This window comes from Gymnoscopelus braueri, assembly GCF_963280865.1.
Source record: "Gymnoscopelus braueri genome assembly, chromosome: 22".
Classification (NCBI taxonomy): Eukaryota; Metazoa; Chordata; class Actinopteri; order Myctophiformes; family Myctophidae; genus Gymnoscopelus; species Gymnoscopelus braueri.
Window position 1 is genome coordinate 9,818,497 of NC_137624.1, and position 19,386 is coordinate 9,837,882.

Here is a 19,386-nt window from a genome sequence, read left to right on the forward strand (position 1 = left end):
GTGAGTGGAACATGTGTCCTATAATAAAATGTGTTCATTATGAAAGGTGAATGAGGAGCTCGCACTCAGGCCCGCCCACCTGTAACCTATATCATTGAAGACACAAATGTGACTGTGTCAAAGCCCTTTAAAAAGGAAAGAAAAAAAAACGTTTCCGTGTTTTCTTCTCGCTTAAACAGCCATGAAAAGGTTCTGCGCCACAAAGCATCAAAGATATGTTTTTGCTTTTGTAAATCTACCCGATGTAAGTGGATTAATAGCTGAATGTGCATGCCTGAGCATTCGTTTGTTTTCCAGTGTGTGTGTGTTTGGATGTGCGTGTTTGTAGGTGCGTGTTTGTAGGTGCGCGAGTGTGTGTGTGTGTGTGTGTGTGTGTGTGTGAGTGTGTGTGTGAGTGACACGCACGCGTACGTGCATGTGTGTGCGTGTGTGCGTGTGTGTGTGTCCAGCCTCCTCCGTAGCGCTGAGGTCCAGGTTTTGTTATGCGTGGTACTGGGTAGGGTGAGTAAGCCGCCCCTCACAGATGAATAGAGGAGCGGGATGAGGCTTCAAGAGGCTGCCGTGGGTGGGAGACCTGAGCCCTGCCAAAAAAACTCCTTCTGTGTGTGTGTGTGTGTGTGTGTGTGTGTGTGTGTGTGTGTGTGTGTGTGTGTGTGTGTGTGTGTGTGTGTGTGTGTGTGTGTGTGTGTGTGTGGCTGTGTGTGGACCCAGCATGCCTTGATCCTCCCACCCACCCCAGTCCAACAGGAGTTAGCCCGCTAACAATGCAACAAGCTGGAGCCTAGCTTTTACTGCCCCGCAGTCTAACAATGTACAGTATATAGAGATACTACTTGTACTGTATGTATTTACACAGTTATGTTTCATTCTTTTTTTTCTTCCCTACGTGCATTGTCCGATTTGGCTCAGGCAATGGATCAGTGTAGATCAGTGGTTCTTAAACTTTTTAACTTCAAGGTCCCCCCCCCTACTTTGGTATGCATTACACCACAGACTCCCCATAACCCTTACGGGTCCATTTGGTTCCATTTTGTGCACTGTCAGAGTTACAGAATGGTAAGGGTCAATTTGGTTCAAACTAATACATTTTTCTGGGGACCCCCCCGGAACACCCTCACGGACCCTGGGGGTCCCCGGACCACAGTTTGAGAACCACTGTTGTACTGTTAGATGACCTTTACAACCGTGCGTGTGTGCGTGCGTGAGTGTTTGAGTAACAGTTAAAAGCGTGTACATTTGTGTTAGGCTACAGTTACTTGGTGTTCTTGGTGAAACAAACGTGCCTGGCTCAAACCACAAAGCGACCACGCAGGCAGGTCGAGCCTTTCTCACCCTTTCTGCTTTCTTTAAAGGCTGCCTTTCTTTTGTTTTACAGACCGTCTTTCTCCTCTATATACTACTATGCTCATAACAAAACTTTTGCAATGTGCATTATCTTGGAACAGGTGGTTCTCAACCTTTTCAGGCCGCGACCCCCCAAAATAATCATATTTGAACTAGGAACCCCCATTTTGTTTGACTCCGTTCCACAGATAAATATTGTGAAAATAGCAGATCTACAAGCTCACAACGCCTCGCAAAATTGCTTTTGTCTCTTTCTTATATTATTTGTCAATTTGGCCAATGTTTTATAGTATAGTTTGTTGATTACTTTTGTTGCAGTCTTTTTTTTTGTATTAAAAAGGTCTTAAAAGTACTTAAATTTCTCCCCGTTGTTCCCTAGGGTAGGTACCCTCACAAAAACATGTAGTAATCCTGGTCACTATACTGCCTCCCCCTGGCTGGCCGGGCGCCTGATGGAGGAGAAGGGAACTGGTTGGAATAACGTGTTCCTTCCACACGTTACGTCCAACCAGGGAAACTCTCCCCTGTCAGGTGACAAGAAGGTCAGTTGGCTCTCATGCATTGAAGGAGGCATGAGCTCGGCCCTGGCCTCCCTAGGTTGGCAGAGGGAAGGTAGTGCCCAGGATTACATAGACAATTGGCACTGGGTGTAAAAAATGGGGTTACAAAAGCGTGGGATAAAAAATAAAAAAAAGTCCTTAAATTGTCACGTCACTATCATCTGGGGACCCCCCCAAAATCATGTGGGGACCCCCCTGGGGGTACCGACCCACAGGTTGAGAACCACTGTCTTAGAATGCCTTAAATATCACGTGTCCATCATTGGTAGATGGTACATACATTTGTGGAAGCAGTAAGCATCATAAGTCTGATTTATAGTTTGTCGTACGACAGTGTTAGCCTGTAAGCTTGTAGATCTGCTTTTTTTCCCCTCCAGCATGCAACACCATTATGGACTATAATTTAAGCAATGCTGGCTTCCAGCAGCATTGTAAGAACTTTCCTGGCAGGAAAAAGCTCTTAAAAAGAACAACGCACTGGATGTACAACTGAATACTCAATATTTTCTCCGGACACATTTGAAATAAGGCACTTTATAAGTGGTATTCTATTGAAACATTTAAACACAGTAGCCAGTGAACTCGGTGCACTTTTACCAGTATATAATATAGCTACTTGCCTCTTGTGTGATGTAGGTGTTTCCTGTGTGTGGTGGCCAAGATCATCAGAAATAGTCCCCTGTAACCACTGGCAACCTACAGAACGTTAACTTCAGCTAAGTGACATATGCACACCGAGAAACTCCGCTCTCTGCCAAGCAGTCAGGCACAAATTAAGCCCTAGCAAATGGGAACATTCAAGTTCAAATACCGTAGTACTAACTTTCAACCTGGCGCCTCTATCTTGGGCATGTCAGTATGGGGGGAAAAGTGTCAAATAATAGTCAAAAGGTGTGAGAAATAGCAGATTAATTGGCTTTTTTCTTTATTCGTCGTACGATGAAGTGGATATAGGGCTTACGTGGTTAAAATAAATCCACATACACATTACCAGCAAACAAAACAGAAAGGTCTGTAATTCAGTGGAAGGAAATTAGATGTCAAATTGAGAAAAAGAAAGAGAAAAACGAACACTGATTTCATAATGTCTAAAAAGAAAGATCTGGGTTGAATAAGTGGGTCCACCCACCTGTACTATATGTGAGAGGCAGGGAGAGAGAGAGAGGGAGGGAGAGGGGGAGAGAGAGGAGGGCTGGATGGCAGTTTTAGAGACACGAGTGTGTGGGTTATGTTAGCTGGCCCGCGTGCGCTGCTATCTAATCACTTGGAGAGAAACGGAGACCATGCGCTGCCTTGATCCACCCACCCACCCCAGTCAAACAGCAGTTAGCCCGCTAACAATGCAGCACGCTGGAGCTCACAGCCCCGGCAGCGGCGACACTGATAATATGGAGATAGGTTTGTGGCGTACTGTATATATACACATTCTAATGGACGCAATTACGACGTCTGGTTCTGCGCTGAGAGCAAGATTGATGTGTCACTTTATAAAGGCTGCTATGGGTCATGACCTTAGCATGTGTACGTGTGCGTGCGTGTGTGTGTGTGTGTGTGTATGACAGAGAGAGAGAGAGAGAGAGAGAGAGAGAGAGAGAGAGAGAGAGAGAGAGAGAGAGAGAGAGAGAGTGTTTGCTACAGTATGTGTACATTGCTTACACATGTGGTGTCACTTCTCAGAGCGAGTCGGTGAATACTACAGATAACAAGCAGAGACTGAGTTGTTTGGGTTGATATTAGGCTCCATGCACAGCAGCCATATATTGGAAAGAAATTGGGCCTCTGCTTACTTCATTCACAGGTGTTACCAATGATACTAATTAAGGCTCCGTTCCATTCTGGTCAAACAGAGTCAGGGCGCTGATAGTGTGCATGTTGTCTCACTGGAAACACTTGAGGGGGTTCCAAATGGCCCCTTGAGGGTGTGTAACTCTGAGAGTGTACAAAATGGAACCAAATGGACCCTTACAGGTCCATTTGGTTCCATTTGTACACTCTCAGAGTTATGGGGGTCCTTGCAATTAAAAGGTTTGAGAACCACTGTGCTACACTTAATGGAACAGAGCCTTTATTAGTATCATTGGTAACATCTGTGAAGGAAGTAAGAAGAGGCCCAATTTCCTTCCAATATGGCTGCTGTGCATAGAGCCTATTGAGCCTCATTACAACCTGAGGCAACACATTGAAAGGAGTACAGCATGTATCACAATGATGGATTTGACTGTCACTTTTGGTTCATTTGAACTTGTTGCTGCTACAGTATGAACACTGATATTTCAGCCAGTGGCTCTCAAACCTTTTTTCAAGGACTGCTATAACGCTGAGAGTGTACAAATGGAACCTTACGGGTACATTTGGTATCCCACCCAAACCCAAACCCAGTTTGTGGTGGTTTGTACACACTCAGAGTTACAAACCTGTAAGGGTCCATTCGGAACATTTTGTTGAGAACTACTGATTTAAGCCTTATATGAGATGGCTGTTTGAGGTAGGTTTTTTTTTTACTTCAAACACTGGAAGATTTGTTTATATGAATGAATATTTATGCAGTATTAGTGAAACATTTCTAAATATATTGATTTGACTCACAGTAGGCATCACACTGCTTTGTTTTTTCCAAACACTGTTTCTCAACGTCAGGTTCGGGGACTACCAGGCAGGCCCAAATGGACCCTTACTCAGTGTGCAAAAGGAACCAAAGGACCCATGAGGGTGTCGATTGGGGTCCCAGACATATATGTATTTTTCGATTTGTACAAGACCCTGGTGGGCCCCGGACCAGATATTGAGAACCAGTAATTTATAACACCTGGGTGGGTCGGGTGGGGTTTGAGCTGACCCCGTGCATGGTTTGTGTGTTTGTGTTTAGTGCGTGTTGCCACTATGTGTGTGTGTTTGTGTATGTATGTATCGGTGCACACTGCACACACAGGTTCACAAACGTGTATGTGTGGCTTTGAGTTTGTGACAGCTTACCCACCTGTGAAACTGTGTGTGTGTGTGTGTGTGTGTGTGTGTGTGTGTGTGTGTGTGTGTGTGTGTGTGTGTGTGTGTGTGTGTGTGTGTGTGTGTGTGTGTGTGTGTGTGTGTGTGTGTGTGTGTGTGCGCGTGTGCGTGCGTGCGTGCGTGCGTGCGTGTGTGTGTGCGTGTGTGTGTGCGTGACAGGCATCTGTCTCCCCTGCCCTGCAGCCTGACTGGTTTTAATTAGGAGGTGCCAGAGTGCCTGAGGGCTCTCCTGCTGACATGACACACACACACACACACACACACACACACACACACACACACACACACACACACACACACACACACACACACACACACACACACACACACAAAGACACACACACACACACACACACACACACGCACGTACGCACGCACAGTCGCACACGCGCGCGCACACACACACCCACCCTACCTGAGGGCAGACAGAGGCTCTCCCACCAAGCCTGGCCTTCTCGTTATCACCGTCATGTACGGTATATTGTCCTCGCTCACCCCAACGACCCTCCCAAATCCCCCCCCCCCCACCCCCGTGTGTGTAGTCTCCACTGTATATGAATTGATGCACAGATACATACTGTATACTAGCTTGTAATGCAGTGATGGTTTGGAGATGTAGATACTGATCCCGTGGGGGAAATTCAGGCGCCAAAGACGAGCAGTAAAAGTTAGAGATACAGGTGATAGAAGTACAGTATGGGTACGGAAGAGTAACATCACAATAGACACCCTTAAACAAATATGACTAAAAGTAGACGTATACACCCTATATACAATCATCCTGCCTGGTGCAGAACAAGAGAGTAGGTATAGTTATGACATCAGCACAAACCACAGGTAACGTTACAGATGACAACAGAGTGGATATTACAATAGTCGCACTCCGCCAAACTTGAGCAATAGTTCAACGACATCGGCCCAATCCACAGCTTTGGTAAGTGGTAAAATGCTACAGTCAATGGTGCATTTCTATAGCACAGGGGGTCCTGGGTTAGGGGGTCCTCATAGTTATTACAGGGGTGGCCCCCTGATATGATAATTTGTTTTCTTTTTCTTTCTACATGAACCACTTGAACCCTAGCATCCCTTTTCTAAGGAGGACTTTAGCAAAAAAATAGCAGATCTGTGAGCTTGTAGATCTGCTATTTTTGTGAAAGAAAAAAAGGTGTAGATGGGAAAAATGGCAAGTAAAAAGAAATAGTTTAATCTGCCAAAAAAATATATATATATATAGTGGGGGTCCCTGCTTCGTCTCTCTCTCAGCTAGGGGGTCCTCGGCCTGAAAAACTTTGAAGACCTTTATCCAAAGCGCTTACCATTCACTCACATTCACCCACTGAAGCCATGCAAGGGACAGTACCTGCTCATCGAGAGCGGTTACGGGTTCAGTGTCTTGCTCAAGGACACAAACCCATGGGGAGCCATGCAGGGATTGAACTGGGAACCTTCCAATTCCCAAGTGGCCGCTCTACCTCCGGAGCCACTGCCGCCCCACTGTATTATTTAGATACTGCAGATACAACAAACATTATTATGAATATGATTCTGCACGAATTCTAACAGAGCCTCACTCAGCTTCACGATAGGGATGCAACTATTGACTATTTACTGTTTTTCTATCGATTAATTAATAGAATATAATCAAGGTGTATTCTAAAAAAATATGTTAAAGAATGTTTTATATCAACAAAACGATGAATGACTTACGCGTTATTTCATACTTCATTGCACAACAGTGTCATGCAACAATAGTGAAAATAGCACATCTATAAGCTCACAACTATTATTTTCGTTTTTTGTTAAAACTATTAGAAAATAAATATAAAAACCTTCGCCTATAATGACATGCCTAATTAAATGATCGATTAACGCATTTTTTTTTATAATCAATTAAATCGATTAGTCCCCTATTTAATTAGTGCAACCCCAATTAACACGGCTGTGCAGAGTAGTGGGTTCAGGGTCTCATACATACAGAGCACATGGCCACCTGTGAAACCCTGTGATTCAGCCAAGAAATCTCAGTGTGTGTGCGTGCGTGTGCGTGTGCGTGTGCGTGTGCGTGTGTGTGTGTGTGTGCGTGTGTGTATACAGTTCAGTACGCAGCCAGCGGACTTCACCTCCCTTCTGGCAAAGCCTCCATTACTGATTAGGATGTTTGAAAAAGAGACAAAACAAGAGAAAGTTCGAAGACAAACAGACAGGTCAGCAGAAAGCAAACGCCCTCACTCTCTCTCACTCACCCGACTAGCATGCTCCGAGGTGAGTTCTAATGACCTCGCCTGCACTGATGGACGTGTGCGTGTGTGTGTGCGTGCAAGTGTGTGTGCGTGCAAGTGTGTGTGTGTGTGTGTGTGTGTGTGTGTGTGTGTGTGTGTGTGTGTGTGTGTGTGTGTGTGTGTGTGTGTGTGTGTGTGTGTGTGTGTGTGTGTGTGTGTGTGTGAGAGAGAGAGAGCCTTTGTCTATGATGGTGTGAAGGAGATGGGAAGTTTGTACGCATTATGTGTGACCCTGCAATATATGTTGTCTCTATGGCTGTGATATGTCCCTGCAACATGTGTCTTTCTGGTTGTTATATGTCCCTGCAACGAGAGTGCCTTTCTAGTTGTTATATGTCCCTGCAACATGTGTCTTTCTAGTTGTTATATGTCCCCGCAACATGTGTCTTTCTGGTTGTTATATATCCCTGCAACATGTGTCTTTCTGGTTGTTATATGTCCCTGCAACATGTGTCTTTCTGGTTGTTATATGCCCCTGCAACATGTGTCTTTCTGGTTGTTATATGTCCCTGCAACATGTGTCTTTCTAGTTGTGATATGTCCCTGCAACATGTGTCTTTCTGGTTGTGATATGTCCCTGCAACATGTGTCTCTATGGCTGTGATGTCCCTGGCCTGCAACATGTGTCTTTCTGGTTGTGATATGTCCCTGCAGCATGTGTCTTTCTGGTTGTTATATGTACCTCCACCATGTATCTTTCTGGTTGTTATATGTCCCTCCACCATGTATCTTTCTGGTTGTTATATGTCCCTGCAACGAGAGTGTCTTTCTGGTTGTGATATGTCCCTGCAACATGTGTCTTTCTGGTTGTTATATGTCCCTGCAACATGTGTCTTTCTGGTTGTTATATGTCCCTGCAACATGTGTCTTTCTGGTTGTTATATGTCCCTGCAACGAGAGTGTCTTTCTGGTTGTGATATGTCCCTGCAGCATGTATCTTTCTGGTTGTTGTATGTCCCTCCACCATGTATCTTTCTGGTTGTTGTATGTCCCTGCAACTTCTCAACACACGTCCCAGGGACATAACAATTTATAATAACAATTTACACAACACTAATAATGTTGTTGTTTCTTTGCACCGCTCTGAGTGTAACACAAAGTGACACAACCAGTGCAAACAAACAACACAATTCATTCATTTATCTCAGAACTTAAAGTGAAAGAGTTAAAGTGACACTGTGTGGGGTTTGTTTATGCATCCCCTGTCCTTGGAGTCCAACTTTACTAGAAGGTGTGTGTGATGTTCTATCTCCAGGCTGCTGGGGCGATGAGTGTTCAATGCCAGTTGCCTCCCTTTCTAGCTGCTCTCCCACACCAGACCAGACCAGAACAGACCTGCTGGTCTCCCAGACTCAAGGATAAAGGCTGCAGACTTTGTCGGTGCGTGCGTGTGTGCGTGTTTGTAGAGAAGCAGTGGTGGAAAAAGTACATTTTTCACTTAAGTAAGAGTACCAATACTGCAATGTAGAAATACTCTATTACAAGTAAAAGTCCGGAATTAAAAATGTACTTGAGTGAAAGTACAAAAGTATTGGTATCAAAATTTACTTAAAGTAGAAAGTACTCATTATGCAGAATGGCCCATATTTTCACACGTTTTCAAATGTATAAAAATCATTCGAAAATAGCAGATCTACAAGCTCACAATGCGTCGCGATGCAACGCATTGTGAGCTTGTAGATAGGCTATTTTCAAATGGCCGAAATGTATAAATGGCTGAAGTGGTTAATGTATGTTTTGTAATAAAAATAATCAAAATCTACTAAGTAACTAGTAACTAAAATTTTCAAATAATTGCAGTGGAGTAAAAGTACAATATTTGCCTCTGAGATGTAGTTGAGTAGAAGTAAAAGTATTGGAAATTGGAAACAACTCAAGTAAAGTGAAAATACCCCCCCAAAAAATCTCAAGTACAGTAATTGAGTAAATGTACTTACAGTAGTTACTTTACACCACTGCGGAGAAGCATACACAGCATGCACAGTAGCTAGTAGTGTGGTGTTGATATAGTTAGTGCTGTATGTGACCATGATGTGTGTATGCGTGCGTGTGTTTGTGTGTGTGTGTATGTGTTCATTCACATGCCTGTGTACCATTTGTGTGAGTCCATATCTATACCGTTTTGTGAGCACCAATATGAATGCATGCATGAGTGAGCTCAAATAACGCAACCTTCCCGCGACATCCCCCATTCACCACCTAACGTCCTGAATATGGCTTCATCAATGTAGATTTATGGATCTCGACAACTAAATAACACAGCTATCTCTTGACTATAGCCTGACTCCAGACCCTGGCTGTCTCATTGGCACAAATACTACATTAACCCGTGAAGACCGGGAAAACACATCTGTGTGTCATTTTAAGATTTTCTTTGGATATTCAAAAATAGCAGATCTACAAGCTCGTAGCGCGGCAGGTGCCGCGCTACGAGCTTGTAGATCTGCTATTTTTTTTTAAGATTGTAAAAATGTGTGCAAAGCTTTGAATTATATATATATATATATATATATATATATATATATATATATATATATATATATATATATATTTTTTTTTTTTTTTTTTAAAGCAAACATTTGTAACTCAAATCTTTGCTTCTGGGGGGGTCCCTGGAACATGGAATATTTTGAGATGGGGGTCCGCGGCCAAATACATATCATTTTGGCGGTCCTTGACACGAAAAAGTTTGAGAACCACAGATATTATAGCAACATAGGTTTAAAAAAAAAAAAAAATTAGGATTTAGAAGACATTTTTTAGAGTCGGCCTCAGGCCTTAATGGGTTAATGCTGTGTAATGCTTGTGCCCGACATGTCTAAAAAGATAGACAGAAGTTTCCAGATGAGATGCAGCACAGTTTTTATTTTATTTTTTCCCCCCCCCAACGACACGAAAAACAAAAACAAAACTGTCTAACCGACCAAGTTCACAAAGCAGTGAAACTATATAAGTTCAGATTCAGGAATAGGTTGCATGGAAAAAAAGAGAAAAAAAGAAGAAATCCTGCTCCTGCAATCTGCTAAGTGCCGTTTTTATGCAAAATAAAAACTATGTTGGGTAAAGCTTCAGAATGCCTCCAGTATGTTAGCGTTCAATCTTTAACAACCCCCCCCCACACACACACACACACTCACCCACCCACCCCTCCGATCTGCCAATCTGGCAGAGGGTGGAAGAAGTACTGAGATTCTTTTTTACTTAAGTAAAAGTACCAATACCACAATGTGGAAAGACTTCAAGTAAAAGTCCTGTATTAAAAAAAATTACTTGAGCTAAAGTACAGAAGTATTGGCATCGAAAATGAAGTCAAGCACCAAAAGTAAAAGCATCTTCAATCTTCAAGCAACTTCAAGCTTGTCTATTTTTTAATAGACAACGTATTAAATGGGGCTTAAATGTATGTTAAATGTACTGCATGTTTTGCAATAATAATCCAAATCTACAAAGTAACTAGTAACTAAAGCTGTCAAATAACAGTAGTAGACTAAAAAGAACAATATTTGCCTCTGAGATGTAGTGGAGTAGAAATATAAAGTATCAACAAGAAAAAATACAATTTAGTAAAGTAAAAGGACCTCAAAATTGAAACTTAAGTACGGTACTTGAGTAAATGCACTTAGTTACTTTCCGCCACCCGCCCACCCGCCTGCCCCTACGGCTCTGCCAATCTGCTGCCTCCAGTATGTGAGCCTTGCAGGGCGCAGTGGGCACACAGCGGGCACAGCGGGTGGCGGTAAACAGGTACAGTGAGGAGACAGACACTTACTCAGTCCTAGCAGACCTCCTGTCTACTGACTGTTAACCCTTTCAGAACGCGTCCGTGTGACCGCTTAGACTAGACCATTATTTTATACTTTTGGCTATTCTAAAATATAGCAGATCTACAAGCTCGTAGCGCGGCACAGAGTGCCGCGCTACAAGCTCTTAGATCTGCTATTTATTTAGAAAAATCGTGAAGATTTGGTGCAAATCTTTGGATATATATATATATTTTTTAAGCAAATATTTTTTACTCAAATCTTTGCTTCTGCCGGATTCTACAAGTGTTTTCTAATTCCTAACAGTTTTTTTTTTGTTGAAAAAATACATGTTGCTATAATATCAGTGGTTCTCAAACTTTGTCATGTCAAGGACCACCCAAAATGATATGTATTTGTCCACGGACCCCCCCCCATCTCAAAATGTTTTGTTCCAGGGACCCCAAAAGCAAAGATTTGAGTATATTCAAAGATTTTCAAATGTTTTCACACTTAAAAAAATATATATTAGCAGATCTACAAGCCCATAGCGCGGCACTCGGTGCCGCGCTATGGGCTTGTATATCTGCTATTTTTGAATAGCCAAAGAAATCTTAAAATGACACAGATGCGTTCCCGGTCTTAATGGGTTAACACACTCTGAGTGATATGCCTTGGATTTTACAGCACCCGCAGAAGGAGAGAAGTAGCAAAGATTATGAATCGTTAAGCCCTATTTTTTCGCTGTTTGTCGCGCTACAATGTATATAGGGCTTAAACGGTGGTGCTAAGTGACATTATTTTTGTTAAAAAGTTAACGCTCTTTAAACAGTAAAATACATTTTCAGATGGGCCACCCATTTCATCGAATCAGGAGAGATTACCCATTTATCAGCCTCAATTTTTTAGTGTTCCAGTTCCGATTATGTCAGCTAATTAGTTTTCTTCATCACTTCCAATTTCACTTGTTTACAGTATATTATATCTTGTATGAGTTCACTCTCTCTGTCTGTCTCTCTCGTTCTCTCTGTCTCGATATTTTGTTGATATTTATTTTGATTTGATTACAGTTCTCTTTATAGCGATATACAACTGTATTAAAGGCTGGTGTTGTAAGCCATATACCTTGTCAAACAACACAAAAGAAAGTGACAAAACAAAATCTAATTTGTGACTCACAAATGCCTGTTCAATTTATGCAAACATTTCTACTTTACAAAACATTTCCCCTCCCTCTTTTCACACCATGTTGTCAACAAGTTGAGAACAAGCTATTTTCGCTATCTTTGAAAATGTCGCCATTTTCTGAACATTTTGAAAATGTGTAAAACATTTTATATTTTAAATGTGTCTTCTATAATGACATGAACAAAATATGGACACTATTGGCTAGAATTGGCCTGAAATAAGTGTGTGACATTTCTGAAAACAACAGGCAATGGCACAACACACAGTACCGTACATGATCGAGACATTTGCCTCTGTCTATGAACAACTTAAACCCTATACTTTGTTGACCGGGGTCCCCCAGGGGGTTTATCCATGGTCTCCTCCTTTTTTTCACTCGCATTGTGATACTGTACTTTGTGAGCTTGTAAATCAGCAATGTTTTGCAGAATGGTCACGTATTTTCACAGAATTTCCGCCTATTATGACATGGCCAGAACAGGGATGCTAGCGGGTTCAAGACCTGTCTGTCAATATCCAGTAAACTTGAAAATCTCAAAAGCATGTTTTGAAACCCACCCATCTGACCACTTAGATGGGTGGGCCACGCGCATTTTCTGAGCATGCTTATTTTTATCGATTGTGTTCCCGGGCTCGGATCAAGTTCCTATTTATCTGCATCACAATGAAAACTCATATTTCAAGGTTTTAAAGGCAAAATGCCATGACATTTTGTTTACCTAATGTTTTAAATATCAATGTTACATGATCATGACAATCGTAGTGTTTTGACAATTATTTGGGGGGGGGGCCCACTTGCAATACCCTCGCGGCCCCACCAGTGGTCCCCGACCCACAGGTTGGGGAACCGCCGGACATACCCTTTTATGCAATTGCAATAAAAACCTGCTCACACAGGTGTTCCTCCCATTGTGTTGCCAGGACAACAGCGAGGCATTTAAAATAGATAAGCCCCCCAATCGGTTATCTTATATAGGATGGTCCAATAATGTTTGTCTGGCTGTCTGGCTGGCCTGCTAGCATTTAGTGGCTAACCCCGTTTATATATACTGTAGGCCACTGTGAGCTGGCTGCACAAAACAAGTGTAAACCACCCGGGCCCGTCGGCCTGTGGTCTGCACTTTTTTGCTTTGGTCTATGTATTCCCAGGGGGGAAGTGGGCATCGTCTGTCTGATGTATGGTCTGAGAGTGTACTTGTTTTGCATGGGTTGACCGTGTATACACTTTGAATGCTTCTGGCGCATACGATACTTGTGAATGGGTCCTAGTGTTGCTGAAAAAACAATAGGCTATAATTTTCCATAATTTTGTTATCTTGTGAGTTCAGCAAATTATACTGAAACCACAAGGTAAACGGAAATAATATTGTTTAAAATTACTCGTAGCAACGGTAGCATTAGCCCTTGGTGTGTGGAATCGTTTTCTTTTTCTTTCTATGAATGGGAATTTTATTAACCCAGTGAAACCGGGAAATCGGTAGATTTTAACTAAAATTATTTTATACTTTGGCTATTCAAAAATAGCAGATCTACAAGCTTGTAGATCTACTATTTATGAAAAAAATCATGAAAATGTGTGCACATTTTTGAATATATCATTATAGTATCGGCCTCAGGTCTTAATAGGTTAACAAAACTTGTATTTTGGAAATGTTTGTATGTTTTTGTTTTCTACTTTGTCAACTTGAATAAATAGTTATGTCACAGCAGATGGTATACTGAAAACCACTGCTTTAAAAATGTTTAAATTGACTGGATAAAGTCAAAGTATTGCTTCACGGCGCGGTTTAATGATGTCATACAGGAAAGCCTCCATGGCCCAACGGCTCAGATGCTGTGAATGTGCCGTGTCATGTTAACACACACGCACACGCGCACACGCGTGCACGCACACACACACACACACACACACACACACACACCCTGACCAAGGAGTTTAGTCAAATGTGTTTCAAAATGCAGAAAGGAAACAGCAAAAAGCTTTTCCCTATTATTATATTTTCTTCAGTGGCCCCTTCACACCACGGCACATTGTGAGCTGGAACTTTTAGATCTGCTATTTAATGTCTATAAGAACATGACCTGGTTGAAAGTGGTTAATGTGAAGTCTGTCTGTCTGTCTGTCTGTCTGTCTGTCTGTCTGTCTGTCTGTCTGTCTCTCTGTCTGTCTGACAGACAGGACCAGACCAGACCTTTGATTTATGAACCAGATTCTGTAGCATTGTACTCCTGAAAGAAAAGTCAAAGAGAATAATTACAGTTAACCCAAGACAACAACAAAAAAAACTATAAACTATTACAACCAAACAAAATTATATTTTATTTTTCTTGATTTTGTGAAATCATATTTAGTAATTTACAATATTTTCTTCCTAATAAAAAAAACATTAAGTCAAGAAGAAGAAGAAGCAGTTTATAGTATTGATACTGATTGTACCATGACTGAAAGGCATCAATAAAACGGTTTGACGTAACAGGGACTGATTCTAAGGAGACCGACTGATTGATTGTATGTATTTCATATTTACATGTGTGGGCCCTAGGGGTTGAAAAATACATGAGTAGCCTACTGGTACATGAGTAAAGTACAAAAGTATTGAATGTGAATGTATTCCCTGAGAGTGTAAGAATGGACCCAAAAGGGTCTCCATTCTGGGGGGAACATTTGCAGAAAATAGCTCACAACGTGGCGAGATTTGGTGTAGAGGGGACAAAAAGAGCAGACTAAGTACACAGCCGACCCCAGCCAACTAAGTATTAGTTGTATAGAGAATTTAAGTTTCAAATGGGACACATTTTTCATTCATTTAGTTTTTTCAAACTACCATCAACATAAAGAAAAGTGAATAAATGTGAATACTTTAAAACCGAGTGCAACCTGAACTCAAAAGGTTAATCCTCATAACTCTCACTCACTGACTGACAAGCGGAGGTGCACAAAATAGTTTTCAAACTTTTTTTTCTCCCCCCTGTGTTTGGTCTCTTTCTTTTTATACCCTCCCTCCCCGCCTCTCTCCCCAAACAACCTCTCCCAGCGTCTTTGCCCCACTCCCTTTATGCTGAAATCCACTCTAACACAACTAAAAAATCATTTTGTCTGACCTAAATCAGAGGGTGTCTGCGCCATGGGCTTATTACACACTGCGCTTAAACTTGTGTTGTGGAGGAGGATGGGGTATTATTATCTTCCAGCTACCCACCCTGCTATAAAAACTAGTGGTGCGACATCTCCACAGCGCAGTGCTGCTGCCCTCCCTTCCTCTCTCTCTCTCTCTCTCTCCCCCTCTCTCTCTCTCTCGCTCTCTCTCTCACACACACACACACACACACACACACACACACACACACACACACACACACACACACACACACACACACACACACACACACACACACACACACACTCTCTCTCTCTCTCTCTCTCTCTCTCTCTCTCTCTCTCTCTCTCTCTCTCTCTCCCCCTCTCTCTCACAACAGTGCCTGGTTCTAAACTCCACACTAGCCACTCTGGTTCAGGGAGACACAAGGATAAGAATTACACTCTCCTCTCCTCTTAGCTCTGCTCCGCTGGCTTTCCTGCTCTCAATTGGATATTCCTCCCAGGGTGTTTTTTTCTTTCTTTTTGTGAATGGGCATCCGGGACCGGTTGGTGTAAGGAGCTTGTGAATGGACTTACTGCCTGCCTGCCAGACTGACTGACTGACTGATTGACAGGCAGACTGATTGACACAGAGAGAGAGAGAGAGAGAGAGAGAGAGAGAGAGAGAGAGAGAGAGCGAGAGAGTGGTTCACTCAAAGGAGACAATGCTGGGAGGTCAACCAGGGAACAGGAGAGTTTCTTAATAGTCTGGGAATACAAACGCGCGCAGTGAACCCAGGTATGTATACGGCGATGACTGCCTGACACTGTGGAATGCATGTGGGACGTATCGAGACATGTGGAAATCTACGTTGATGCCAGCCAGAGTTTTTGGGGAGTGTGTGCGAGTGTGTGCGTGTGTGTGTGTGTGTGTGTGTGTGTGTGTGTGTGTGTGTGGGAGCGTGTGGCATATACGCAAATATTTGTCACATTAGCAGAGCTTACGGATGAAGTTGTTTGAGTGTTTATATGTCCAGAAGTACTTGTCACATTAATATAGATTCAGTGCATGTTTGCGTACGTGTTCGTATGCATCCAGTGTGCATCTGTGTCATGATACTGTATACCCTCTGTACTTAGTAAACTATAGTTGGCTCTGTACTTGGTCTGCTCTTTTCCCACCCTCTTAGACCAAATCTCAGTGCTGAAAATAGTCCCTCTACATTACAAGCTGGTAGAGAATACTATTTGCGGGCGAACGTCCCCCCCCCCCCCATAATGGGGATGCTAGGGTTCAAGTGGTTAGACGTGACGGCTGTTTCACATCATTAAGGACCCGGGACCTTCTCACAAGGTGCACAACAGGTCTACAGCCACCGACAGAACCACCATTATAGTCATTTAATGACTCATGTAATTATTTAAGTAGCACTGTAAATAATGTCCCTGCAAAACTTAGGGTGTCATGTTACTAGTCGTCGTTGCTGTCGGGTGGAAACCTCATTATGTCCAAAGCTGTTACTTTTCAGGATTCAGACGCCGAAGTAGCAAAAATCAAGTTGCAGATCGACAATCGTTTGCTACTTTTGTGTGACACTGTAGTAAGACGAAGTAGGTGTTAGATTACGACCGAACACGCTAAGTTAAAATATGGAGATAAGAGGTTTCCGCCTGTCAGTGACATCTGAGAGTTATGTGCTGAGATTCATTATAAGGAATGGGACCCGTGTGGGACGTCACAACAGGTGTCATAAAGTACTTTTAGAAGATTTAGGCATATCCCTCGTTTTCTAAGCTCTCTGAGTATGTTCAGTTTCAGATTTTAAACGTTTCCCTCATTTAGTAAAATCTCTACTATATATATATATATGTATAAAATATATACTATGGTATTCTATTGAATTAACACACACATTTTTGATTGCACGGGCAAAATAAAAACATGTTATGGATTTGAGGCTGAGCTTTAAATTATTGTTTACACCATGCTTGTTGTCAGACAGCTTATGGATGTGTTGCCTCATGTTGTTACAAAAGGCGATGACCAGGATTAGCACCGGTAATGTTTACAAGTTGTTTTTCATTTAACTACTAAAGTCCTGTTCATAAACACCAACTCACTGAGATTATAAGCAGGTGTAGGTAAGAAAAATACAGAACTGCAGTGCATGTCAATATTTGCAGTGCAGAAAATGAAAATATTTACGGACATGCTACTGGAAGGAATTATTTGATGGCTAAATTATACATGGCATGTATTGTATCATATCAAATGTGGCACTGACGATGGTTTTGTGACCAAAACGTTTGTTCTCTTTTCACTTTGCACTTCAACACTTGAAGTACAGCATGTACAAAAATTAAAGAACATAAATTTTTTTCTAAGTGTAAGAGTCTTTCACCTCTTCAGTTCGTCTGGCAAATGTATACACAATAGAAAGGTCATTACCATTCAAATATATTATCTCCTTTTAGCTGGCCATTTGTCAATGTCAGTTATAGACACAAAGTCAAAATAATTATATTTAAATCCGGGCAGCAAAAACAAAATATGACTGTGCGACAAAAAAACTAAACAGAGAATGTATTTAACTTTATAAAATATAAATGTGTTTAGCTATACATTTATTTATCTATTTATTCATCTATTTATTTATCTATGTATTTATCTATTTATTCATTTATTTATTTATTTAATGTTTCATTTGGTGTCTGTTCTGGAATAAACAAAATAACCCCTGTAATCAGTGAACCAATATGGCACACTAACTAGACAACAAGCCTTTGTTTACTTTGCATGGGGTCTGGACCTATAATGGGAGCGCTAATGATGTGCGGCTGTAGGGGCCCCTGAAGGACAGAGGGCCACGCAGCATCTACACACTCCATTTACTGTAAGCCCTGGATACAGTCGTTTGTCGTATATGACATATAGCAAAAATAGCCGATCGACAAGCTCACAACGCTTCGCATAGCGAAGCGTTGTGAGCTTGTAGATCGGCTATTTTTTAATACATATATGAAAAGGATTTGACTTTTTTTTAATTTGTGGTCAATGTCAGTAAGGATCTCTCTGCATTTTGAAATCGAATACAAACGTATACATTTTATTTTTAGGTAATCTACACAGTACTGTAGTTTTATTATAATGAAGATATATTTGTTCCCCTCCCTTTTCAAGTAAAAGGTCCTGTAAGGGCATTCTTGTCACCTATAGAAATAATAAATTTTACTTATGAATCAGTGTGAAATTGTCACCAGAAAGAGAGTGTAGGGGGAGTCATGTTTCACTGAGCCGTGCCTTCCCACAATAACAACAAAAACATGGTATAAATGTATGGAATTCACAATATCTCCCTTCAGAAGTATAGCACTCACTTCAAATGTCCAGTGAATTTTTTAAACATGGACAGAGCATACATAGCCAACTCATGTAACGATAAAAACAACTCCAATTGTCACCAATAAAGACACATTTAAAGCACTCACATGCTGATACCTACAGTAAGGGAAGTAAGCGGTGGAAGAAGTACTCCCGAGTTCTTTACTTATAAGTAAAAGTAGCAATACCACAATATAGAAATAAAAAATAAAAGTCCTGAATTCAAAGTATTGGCATCAACGTATAGGTCTACCTACAGTACTCATACGTATAATATAGAATGTCCCATTTCACAACATCTTTCGAAAATACACGATCTACAAGCTCACTCTGTGTCATGTCGCGATGCGACGTGTTCTGAGCTGTGTAAAATAGGGCTTAATTGGTTAATGGATGTTTTGTAATAATACTATCTAACAATTATAGTAAAGCTGTCAATTAATTGTAGTGGAGTGAAAAGCACAATATTTGCCTCCAAATTACCCACGAATAATCCCACAAATTACCCCTATACATGTAGTATACTGTAAGTGCAGTACTTGAGTAAATGTACTCAATTACTTTGCACCACTGCCTAAGGGCTCCATAAAGTTATGTTCTTGCTAAGAGTTGTAGATGTTAGTTCATTATATTATTGGTACGAGTGTCTCCTGGAGCCAGCGCTGAAACTTATTTTTTTTGGGTTATATTGTAGATATAATTGACCAGCTTTATATGAGCCAAATGAATGTCTGCTCCTAATAAGGGGGTGGACTGTATAGCCGTCAATGACATCAATTATTTGACCATGCGATTGTACAACCATGACAGT

At 41.6% G+C, this 19,386-nt stretch overlaps 1 protein-coding gene across 6 annotated transcripts in view; it reads left to right on the forward strand.

Moving 5' to 3' along the window:
- Positions 1 to 19,386, forward strand: part of zbtb7c (zinc finger and BTB domain containing 7C) — a 400,030-nt gene that overhangs the window by 5,629 nt on the left and 375,015 nt on the right. Inside the window, exon 1 of one of the 6 annotated variants that reach the window (XM_080418584.1) lies at positions 8,467 to 8,566. The exons of 4 other annotated variants lie outside the window; for them this stretch is intronic. The gene's annotated coding sequence lies outside the window, so the exon portion shown is untranslated. Of the gene's footprint in view, positions 1 to 8,466; positions 8,567 to 15,720; positions 15,993 to 19,386 lie in introns of those variants that run through there. One more of the 6 variants, XM_080418581.1, reaches the window with a different exon arrangement.